This window comes from Rhopalosiphum maidis, chromosome 3 (genome assembly GCF_003676215.2).
Source record: "Rhopalosiphum maidis isolate BTI-1 chromosome 3, ASM367621v3, whole genome shotgun sequence".
Taxonomy (NCBI): domain Eukaryota; kingdom Metazoa; phylum Arthropoda; class Insecta; order Hemiptera; family Aphididae; genus Rhopalosiphum; species Rhopalosiphum maidis.
This window is the reverse complement of record NC_040879.1, coordinates 45,872,097-45,884,500: the sequence shown is the minus strand read 5'-3', so window position 1 is coordinate 45,884,500 and position 12,404 is coordinate 45,872,097. Positions and strand designations below refer to the sequence as shown.

Here is a 12,404-nt window from a genome sequence, read left to right as displayed (position 1 = left end):
ACGCGTATTGGAGGTAATACAGTGGACGCCGCTTATAAGACTCACTTTGGAACCAGCACAAGGTGACTAGTGAGTCTTATAACCGAATGTAGCTTAAAGGCAAAGTGGGGAAAAAAATTGAATTACATATTTATGAATTTTATTTTACTGTATATTTTGCTTTAATTTAAATTTACTTTAATACATATAATATTAGGTACATATTAAATATCTATTATTGAATAAATTTAAAAACTCTGATAAAAAAATTAAAATTATAATACATATACACATATTATAAAAATTATTACATATTAATAAAAAATTATAAAAGATGTATGATGTATTTATTATTTATGAAATAATTTATAATTTTGGTTTGTTTTGAGTATTAATATTTTGAAAATATATTTCTCGTACTCATATTACAATAACAATAATTGCAAAAAATGTGAAATGCGATAAAACTTGTTGTAATATATACATTAAAAAGCATGAATTAAAACCAGAAATAACCTGAAAAATATGTAATTTTTAAAAATCAATTTATTTCTAAATTTTAACCAAAAATTTTTATTTTTACGAAACTTGAGTCTTATAAACAAAGTGATGAGTCTATAACTGAATTGTTTTATATTGTAATTGGATACGTCCGGATTATTTTTGACGTTTAGTGCCCCTCACGTTAGACCATGAAAAAAATGTTGGATATTGAAAATGATACTGACAAAGTAAGTCTATGAATAAATTTAATTTAAATTATTGATTATTTATTATTTGTATATTATAATTTATATATGTTTTAGAGTTTTGAGTCTACCAACATGAAACTCGATCATCCTGCTCTTAAACGACGCAACATTGCAGCTCAAAATTTAAAATGTCAAGCGGAAAGAATGATAAGCAGATGCAAAGGCATCCTCCATCCTTTAAAAGTTGGTGACAATGTGCTAGTGTCAATTCAGTCGGTGGATCGAGGGCGAAGAGATGCAGCCAACCTTCTTGCAGTTATCATTGAAGAAAGAGATGGAAAATTTCGTATCGGGACTAAAGAAGGGATTTTAAGCACACGGCTGGAGCGGAACAATTTGGCAGCTACAAAGTACAGTTCCCTAACGACTACAGACGTTCAACAAAACGAACATTTATTACGGGAACTTGTTAGATTGGGATCAGTTGAGACCGGACAACGCTATTGACGTTGTACTTGTCGTACGAATTGCACATGTAAAAAAAATAATATGATGTGTAATTCGGCGTGCCACCTAGGCCATACTTGTCAAAATGTTTAAGTATAATACAATTTTTTTTATTCACTTTTTTACACATTAAAATGTATTTATTATTTTATTATATTGCTGGTGTTTTACACATTTAATTAAATTAAATTATGTTTTATAATTTTTAAAGGAGGGTCTTGTCGATTTCACGCAATCGGCAGTATTATGCACTTTGAGTTGCTGATTTCACGTATTCGGCGACAACGTTGCTGATTTCATGAATTCGGCGTAACATATACATGTATACAATTTATACGTTTATTTTAATTTTAAAATTTTAATTTCGTAATTAATAATTAACTTTATCGGACTAAATTTATACCTATGATACTCACAAAGAATGTGGCTTTATATTGGTAAAATAATTTTCAAAATCGGTTTAATAGATCCAGAGATTATCCCTAACAACGTTAAAAAGCGACTTCTCTTTACATAATATATCCAAGCAACCGAAAATTTTTAATGATAATTCATATGGCACTTACATATATCTATGTTTTTATTTATTTTTTAATATTTTAGTATCCTAGCAACCGTTAAAAATAAAAAACTTGAAATTTTGTTCAGAGGTTCTTAAACAATGTAGGGGCGCATTAATAATTAACTTTATCGAGCTGATTTGTAAATCTAAACCATCCAGAGCGTCATCCAAACGCATACAAAAAAATTCATTCAAGCCGTTTAGAAGGAGTTCAGTAAAATAGACACGTACAGTAGAATTATTATATATATAAAGATTAGTTATATCATGTAACTCAAATATCCTCAAGAGTAGGTTTACTATATAATATAATATATTTTGGATGTTATATTGATATTATAATATAATAATTAATAACTATCTTAATATGTATTATTTTTTATAGTTATTGTATTTTGTACATATCCCTCAACTTAATTATAATATACTATATTAAAGTGATTTATTTGTATTAGTGTTGGTTATGTTACCATTATATTATAATATTTATGTTTTGTATGTTTGTCTATTTATATAAATGATTAAACTTTAAATATTGACTAATAAAACAGATAGGTATCTAATTATATTTCTAACATATTATTATTTAGGTTTTACTAATCATATACATATATGAATAAATAATTTTTTTTAGCAATATTATTGATGTTTACAAAAATATAATTACATATATTGTTATTGTATTGCTTCGTCAGGATGAAATCCTTGTTTGCTAGTTATGTCTTTTGAACTATTACAATGTTTAGAATTCAATGGTTTATTAAAACATCTATAAATAGTCAAACGAATATATAGTATTATATATTTTATTATTTTGTATAGTTTTAATGTTAATATTATATCATATTGATATATTATCTAAATTATAAAATAGGTAGGTACACCTAACTACAAATACCTGTCTCTAAATAAAGTTCTTAAAATGTCAATTTTTTTGTACAGTTTTTAATTGATAAGTATAAAATAAAAATAAAGAGGATTAAAATCGGTATTAACTGAAACCAAAATTTTGGTTTTTTTAAAAACTGAAAGGAATCTGAAACCGTGAAAATCATCAAGGTTCCAGTCCTTGGGTAAAACATTGCCTTCATAATATGAATGAATTATATGATTAATTGTAAATAAATGAGTAAATAATCTTTTGATAAACAATCAGCCAAACTAATTCCGATTAATTTTGCAGCATATTTTGAAGATGGTGTTGCAATTGGTGGACCGGTGAACGCATTCTGTATTTTTAACAATTTATATAGAAAAAATACTCGTCAAATATTTTTTACAAATATTTTCACTTTAGCTCAGAATAACCCAATAAGTTAAGTATGACTAAGAATGTTATGGATTATATATAATAGTCGGGCTTATAATTTTTTTTTTTTTTTTTAATATTAATATTTAATTTATTTGTTCAATATATTTATATTATTCTATATAATGACCATAAATATTACATGTTTACAATCAAAAAAAGTTAATTTTATCAATCTAATAAATAAATAAGAAAATATTTTATACAACATACAAATAATAATAAAATATAGTTATGTATTTTGGTTATTGTTGTAATTTATAACTAAATTAATAATTAAAATATACTAGTATATCATAATATACTATAATATAATAGTATATTGTGGTTATATGGATACAATATGGACAATACGTTACTATTCTATCCACTAAATATGTGCACCAAATATATGTTATTCTCCCCTTGATGGCCATATTTATTTCACTGTTCATACTTAATGATTTCTCTTTATGTATTCTTTATTTTTTTTTTCATTATATACGATATATTTACACAAAACTGGATTTAATTTTATCTGTTTTCTTTTTTCCTTAATTACTCATGTATAAAATTCTTGTATGTTTAGAATTTTATTAGAGTTTATTTATTCTGCATTAATGAATAAACAATAGTAGGCCATGAAACAGGTTACCTATATACTTCATGCACAGCATAATCTATCGACTATCAATCAAATATTTTCTTGAACACTTCTGAAGTTCGGACAATTTTTATTGAAAATTTAAAAAAAAAAAAACTGATAAATTCAACGAATGCTTAAAAGTGAAATTATGTCTAATATATCGTTGAGATTCGTATCAGTCTACGTTCCTAATAACATTGTTATTAGTTTATTACATAAAACGGCAGTTTAACATGGATACAACAAATTGACAAAATCAGTAATGATATGAAACAAATAACATACAAGAAATTAATTAATACATAATAATATATAAAATAAACATGTATTGGTAGGTGCAAAAACGCGAAAAATAAAAATAAATAGTGTTAGTAATAGGAGACAATCTAAATGTGTGGGACATGGCCTAAGTTCTATGTAGTAGTGGTTATATCTGTATGATGTTTTATGTGGTGGGATATATAATTGAGACAGGGATCTAGATGAATGGTTAGGGATTCTGGGATTCTGAATGGTATGGCTGAAAGGAGATCACGTACGTCAAGTGAGCCATTTAATAAGGCTGATAGAAACTCAAAGTCTGCATTATCGTGGTGAGAGGATAAGGTTTGAATATTTAGGACCTGTCTTATGTTTATGTAGTCATGTGGTGTATGATAAATATACTAAATTTATAAGCTGCGTAATTTAACAGTTTGTTTTTTACACATTCAAGACGTGGCCGACCGATCTTTGGCTAGAAAGGATTTCCAGTCTATTGATCCGTATTCTAACGATGGACGAACTTGGGCAAAATACAAATTGTAAAGGAAACTGGAAATTTAAAGAATTTTGTATAACTGATGATAAACCCAAGTGTTTATAGAGATCTGTTGACTACAATATTGACATAAGGGATAAACAGACATATTAAGTTGAATAGTTAAATCCTAAATCTTTAATGCAGTAGACGCGATTTAATTTGAAGTCATTTAAAAAGTAATTGGATTGAATAAGATAATGTTCTCTGGAGAAATAAATTACCTAAAACTTAGATATGTTTATAGATAATCGTATTATTATGATAATGAATAGATAAATAAAATAATTTATATTGTTTAGTAAAGATTAATAGCTAATGACGTATGTATTGGAGGCTAAAAAGATAAAATTTATATACCTAAATATAATAATAATAATACATCATTTGTATCGTATTACTCGGTTTGTCCGGCGCATTGTATAGAAAATTTGACTACATGTATATGTGTCGCAACACATTAATGATAATAATAATATATCGATGGTGACACGATAAAAGGGTCTAGGCGACACGGCTTATTCTATTGAATGGAAAAATATGCTGTGAACATTAAAAGGATGACAGTTTGAATTTTAAGTTTGTAGTCTAAGTAACACATATATTTTGTCTTCTCTAATAAAGGATCTAAACGACAAAAATAAGGATAAAAAGACATCAGCACAAGTATTTTGGGGAAAAGTGACGTTTATGCGTGACGTGCTTGTACTCGAATTTTTTATACAACAATATAGTATTTCTGAATATATTGTGATAAAATTGTAGTAAAACCGACATCGATAAGAATAAAACCAATAATTATTGAAAAAAACTTGTTCAGATTGCCATCATATACACGTAAATTATAATCGAAACCTAATTAAAAAAGCTGGTGTTTCACATTCTTCAATACTTAAATTGTTACCATAATCACAATAACTTATAAATCTACCAAATTAATTTTGATTAAATTATTGAAATTTAAAAATATGAATTACTAAATCTTATTTTGCATATTCATTTTTATGAGAATTAATTAAAATATAATGTTGCTTTAGATCTATAATAGTGTTTATAGAATTTTAAAATGAAAGATATAATTTTAAATTAAATTTTGCTTAAAACAAATATGCCATGAATAGATTTTATTTTGTTGAAAAAATTAATGAATACTTATGGTTTGCTCTGTCCCAGTGAATTTCCTTTTTTGTACTCATTGAATCGAGAATTAAACAGCAGTACTTGTTCTCATCATTAAGTTTACCATTTTCTGTCAATACATCAGATAAAAACATTCCACTTGAATTCACATTTGATATCCAGTTTCTTACTGAACTTGGGTTAGGTAAACTTAAAACATATCAATATTGTGTACAAAATTTCAAAATAAATATAATTAGTATACAAATGTTAAAATTAAACCATAATAATACATACCGGACATAATTATATGCTTTAGGAGAATAAAAAAAATAATGAGGTTGAAATTTTTTTGTTTCCTCACAATAACGTTTTCCTTTAGGGATAACTTCTCCATTAATTATTATTTTTTTTAGAAATTCACTTGTAAAATTTTTTTCCATAATAGGTATAAGCTGTATCTATATCAATTGATCTTTTAATTTTTGATATCAGTTCCTATAGTTTAACAATAGGTAATTTGTACCATAAAAATGTATGTGTAATAATATATTATTATAAGACCACTTGGATAATAATATAGAGATAACTATTTAATATTCACATAAACTTTTATATTTATAAGTGTAAGAAAGTATTAATTGAAAATATAACCAGTTTAAAATAGTATGCTTATTTATGAAGATACCTGTATATTAGTAATTTTTTTATTCTTCCTTCTAACTTTATTAACTTTTTTCAGTACATTTTTAACATTTTTTCTTAAACCTGAATTCATTGGAGTCTCTTTTACTATTATTCTTCTTTTACAAATAGGTTCACAAGAAATTTTTGATGGACTATAATTATTAAAAAACTTATATTTTGTATTCAAAATAAATAATTAAATACTTGTTTTTTAACCTAATACACCAGCTTTATCTGTATTATTCTAGTAAAAAGCTCCTTTTTTGTGTCTTTTTTTTTTGGAGAAACATCAAACAACACATTATAATTTAACGAAGACATTGTCTCACTCACTGTGTAGTCCAGTGGCTCGATTACTGAAATATAAATAATATTTAATTTTGTTACAAGAATGTATAATTAATGTTGATTTTCAGTTATTACGATAAGTATCATTTTGAAAATTGGGTTCACTAAATCGACAATAAGAATGTTCTCTTTGAACCGAGTTTATATCAAATTTTTCTTAGCTAATAGATAAACTAGGGACAGCTGTTTCCTTAAGCCGCTTAATATTTGGGCGTTTTACACACTCAGTGGAAGCAAAATGAATATTACTTATACTGTGATGTTTTGGGACAAAATTGGGTTTTTTTATTGGAGCTATCCACTTTTCTTTTAGTACATTATTATTTGGAAATCTACAAAAGTTATTTAGTAAAACTGTATGTATTATGTTTAGATAACCATGTTGAAAACTACTACCACAGAATAGATTAAATCTATTCTGTGCTACTACCTACTACTAATACATATACTTTAAAAAAAAACACTTTGTGTAACTAGATCGATTAACACATGTGCGGCAAGCACACGACAAGTTTGTGGCATTTTAAATTAAAATTGTATTTTTTTCGATTAAATGGCTAAAGTAAAAATAAATAACTTCTACCTTTTTATTTATAAGTAAAAGTCAAGACAAATATTAATTTGTTTATTGTTTTTATAAACAATTAAGGGTGATGGGTATTATTTATTTTTAGATCTTAATATTAAAATCAGATTTGTTTTTATTTTGTACATATATCACTATCAAATATTGCTTATTATTATTTCAATAATTTATCTTATTATTTTATACCAGCATATTTTTACTAAATTTCAATTAATTATATTCGTGTATAACTTATTTTGAGTTATATGTTTTTGTATAGTATATTAATATATGTGACGTGGCATGAAATACCCGTCAAATGATAAATTTAAAATTAGGCATAACGATATATTTGGAACACGCCGACGATGTCGCCATTAGCTCAGCTGGTTATCATTACGTGAACATAAGCGAAACTTGAATTTTTTTTTTTTAACTGATTTTTACTCTAAGCTGCCGTACCGTACAACGTGGCAGGGTACCATCCACACGGCAGTTTAACGGCCATCACATTTGTAAACTAAATATTAGGTAAATACTTATTGTCAACAACAAAATTACACGATGGCTGGTAAAATGTTACAACAGTTGACGGCGGCAGAGCTACGAGCTACGTAGCGAGTGTATGGCCCGGGGAACCCGTGAACGTATACACGGTTCAATCCCGTGCAGCAGCCGTTAATCGTGAGATTGACGGACAGTACGGGAGAGAGCAACCGAACGCGACATTGACGATGGTAGGCACGGAAGCAAGCTGGATCAACGGGCAGACGTTCGAGGGACATACTGCAGCTAGTCCTATGGCATGGCAGTCGCTCACGGGCCGCGAACAGGGACCGCTGTGGCTGCGACCGATCGCACGCCAGGGGGGACCTAACCTAACCTAACGCTTTGGGTGCCGATATTTTTGAGACCACGACGGATCGATTGGAAATGTTAACCCACCGTAGCCGTGTCATAACTATATAATAATTTATTAAAAACTATAATACATATACATTGTACATACATTTTAAAAACACTTTAAGTCGAAATTTTTTCCAAAAACCTTGATAATTCGAAAATCTTAGTAAGTCGAAAAAATTGCATTTTTCTTGAATTTTGATTTATTGAAGTTCCTCTGTATGACGGATTATAAATTAAAATCTGGTAAAAATTTCCTCTCGCGTATAGTTCATAGTGAAACAAAAACAATCTAAAACATATCATATTAGAATAATATTATTTATGCTCTTTTTACTTTCTCACGTTTGGACAATATTAAAATTTTAATTATAAATAACGACGATATTCATTATATTGTTGGAAGTTCAAAAACATTATTCGTAGGGTATATCGTTTTTATAATGATATACACCATACGGCATTTTAAAATGCATGATTTCGGAAAAAAGTGCATTCAACCTATTACTAATAGTATATTAACTGCACTACTAGCAATATCAAAAACTACATAACACTTAGGAGATAAACTTAACGTTTTAAGCTGATATACATCAATCAACCCAAAAAGTTGTATTTATTAAAAATACAAAAACTGTCTTATTTCATTTAATTTTTATAATTTAAGAATACGGATTTAAAAGTTACACACTTATTGATTTGTAAGGCCGTTGCTACTTGATACAATTAATAGAAGTATATAATTTATACCTCACGCACCTTTTGCCTAGAAAATCAAAAGTTGATAGTGACTTCACTATTAAATTTAAGGATGAAAAAAATAAAAAAATTATTTAGTTTTAGAAAAGTGTAAACTTAAAAATTTTAAAAAAAGTCAACACTTTTTTAAATAATGAGCATTTAATGATAAAAGAATCACACTGTATAAATATTAAAATATTATGGTTCTATGCTAAATATATATATGACATTAAAAAGTTTATAATTTATTGTCTATAGCAGTGATCGGCAACCAGCGGCCCGAGTAGCTATTCTATACAGAATTCTGCTTTAAATTCTAGAATGTCAAAATATTTTTTTTATATACATTTAATATTTTAAAGTTTAAGACAGTATTATTTTTGTCTAACTATTTTTTATTTCTGAATGTGGCCCGAAAGTCCAAAAAGGTTGCTGATCACTGCAGCAGGTGTATAGTATATGGCAGTAATATTATTTGCATGCTGTACGTAGATATGTCATGATATTACGCGCAATACATTATCTAACTTACAATTATACGTAAATGCGCTTTCATTCAGAATAGGTCCAGTGAATAAAACGTAAACAAATCTGTACAACCGAAACTTCGTTGATTTAACTATACTAATACGTATATTAAATGATAGCGTTTGTTTGTGTGTTCGGGATTAACTCCGAAACTACTTATTCAATCGTCGTACAGTTTTTTTTAAAATTAAAGAGGACATCACAGAGAATGACAATGGCATAAATTTAGTCAGATAAAATTAATAAGTAATTAGTTATTATTAATTAAAATCTTGGGCGGAACTAGCTCTAGACGGGTATGCTAGTATAAATATATTATAATTTAAATTAATAGAAATCAAACACTTCGTACCGCGTAGTTGATATACTTTAGCCGCTAGAGCACGCTACTCTACGCTAGACTCTAGCGTGCTCTAATATAATATTTAAATAAATTATTATTACATTAAAATATGTATTATTATTCGCAAGTTATTTATTTAATTTTGGGTACTCGTGATGTGTGCTACATTGTTACCTACCGTAAAGTGCTACCTTCCGAAAAACTGTATGCGTGTAGTATGTTACCTGTCATACTTATATTTATTTTATTTTATTGTTGGTATGTGGATTTGATACATTAAGATAAATAACATTTAACAGTTGTAAAAATTATAGCTAAATAGCCATTATGGTAACTGATAAATATTTATCAAGACCCACGATCACTTACTTTTAGACATTTTTTTGTATTAATGCTGTATGTCGTTTCTGTGTTGTGTTAGGATATGTGTTTTTTCGTTGCGAGTTTTACTTTGTATTTTTTTTATTAAAATAATATAATAAATAAATCAATGCGCTATTTGTACGGACATTTTGTATCTAATGAGAAAACATGTAGGTATTAATTTTCTTCAAGATAAAAACCTGTTGCCATAACTTGACAATTATTCCAAATTTAAAAAAGGTGTTATTTGTGCAAGTACGTTGAAATAATATCAAGAAAATAAATAAATAAATTTTAATTGAGTACATAATAAAATACGATGAATTTTATTCATAAAGATTTTGATAGGCAGCATTTTACGGCAAGTAGTATACTACAACAACAAAGCAGTGGTAGGTTTAAGTATGTAGCATACTGTACGAGTAACTAGTTTTGTAGATAATTTATTCATGCAACAGTTGAATATTTCGCTAGAAGACTGAGCGATGACTTATTAGGTAAATAGTAAGTACACAATAAAAAGATGGAAAAAATTGTAATGTTACGGGAAAAGTAGAAAGTTAGGCATTGTAAACAGTTGGCAGAATTTGGAGGGCAAAAGTGGAATAAGCTACATGCTCCGAGCATTGTTAGATATTTTCCGATTTATATTTTAACCTAACGGTATTTTAAAATTTGTATTATTTTTGTCTGAAAAATAAATATCTGTTTAAATGTATTCGTCAAATTAGATTATTCAATATTTTTAGAAAAAAATAAGTACAAACATTATGTTATATTTTTATAGTAAAAAGCATTAAAATGAATTGTCTATTCAATTTTTGTAGAAGTTTTAAGTTAAATTCCTAATATGTCATTACTGTGAATTTTTGATTTATGTTGTATATCAGCTAGTTACACTCTAAATAAAATTAGCTTCCAAGAAAACACAATAGATGATCGAAATCGTTTATTATAGAAATATTTTCAAAATAGGACAGCTGAACCAATATAAAGGTGTGCTTGTTAACTGGAAGTGAGATTGATATGAACTTTGACGGATATTGATTGACAGTAAGTTGGTTATTGTTAGTGTAATAATGTAATAAGCTAATAAATATTTCATTTGCGATAATTTGATAAGTCACATTCATTTAACATTGTCAAGTCTCAAAAACTGACATTTTAGTTTATCTGTATATGATTGTTAATTATAACAAATTGAGTTGCATAAAAAAATCATAAGATCATTTTTATAAAGTTTATCTTAAAAATTATTTTAATAAAATTAAATTTTTTCTCAAATTAAGTTGTTCGTATTTCTTAAGAATTTTTCTGTAACCACAATCAATAATAAATAACTTAAACTAGATCATTATTTTATATTATTATAAATAAATAATGTAGAAATAATTAAATTATAATTTTGTTTAAAGTATAATTTTGTAATAATTGTTTAAAATCTTTTATATGTTTGGTTGTCTCAACAATTAGTTAGAGTCTTACAATTATTATGAATTTTTCAAATGTATTATTTAATGTGATTGTGTTTTTTTTAACATTTCGAGCTATCATTTTTATTCTTATAACAAATGCGCGTGGTATAGTTATTACAAATCTATTAGAGGAAAGTATAATTTAAATTTATTAACACATTATTGCATGTATAACTTGAGTGTATGCAAGTATTAAAATACTTATGTCTAACTACTTATGATATAGTAGAAGTTACATGTAAAATATATTAAAACTTATTATAATTTGAATTCTGGGGGCTCAAGAAAATCGATAACAAATTTATTATAAGCATCTTTTATTATCTGAATGCTAATTTATTTCTATATGCAAAAGCATATTGGAATTTATGAATATTAATCAGTTTGCAACCGTTCTAATTAACAAGTGTATATTGTAGGTACCAGTCTTCTAGTTGAGCTATTCCAGTAAATATAGTAAGTGTAATTATAAAAATAATTAAAAATTAAAAAATATAAGTTTATTATTTAAAACCATTTTTTTTTCATAATTTCAGAATAGTTCATATTTTTTAGGGTTACCCAATAAATAAATACAATATATAAAAGGAAAAGGATTGATTTTTGAATGAAACCAAGTACTCGTGAGATATTTAATAAAATGTCTTATCTAGTATTGAAATACTTATGTACACATTTTTTTTTTTGGTATTTCAATAATGTTTAATTATTTTTGACCTACGTATATTAAATATTTAGGAAATCCTTTTTATTCATATTTTTATTCTAGAATTGTAATTTTTTTTTTTTTTTTTGTTATATCATTGTATTTTAATGACCAATATTTTTGTGATTTATTATTGTAAATGTTGATCTTTAA

The 12,404-nt window shown here is 26.4% G+C and overlaps 1 pseudogene; it reads left to right on the top strand.

The window, feature by feature from the left end:
- The first annotated feature begins 875 nt into the window (after positions 1-875).
- On the top strand, positions 876-1,271 carry LOC113559294 (annotated as a pseudogene).
- The last annotated feature ends 11,133 nt before the right edge of the window (positions 1,272-12,404 follow it).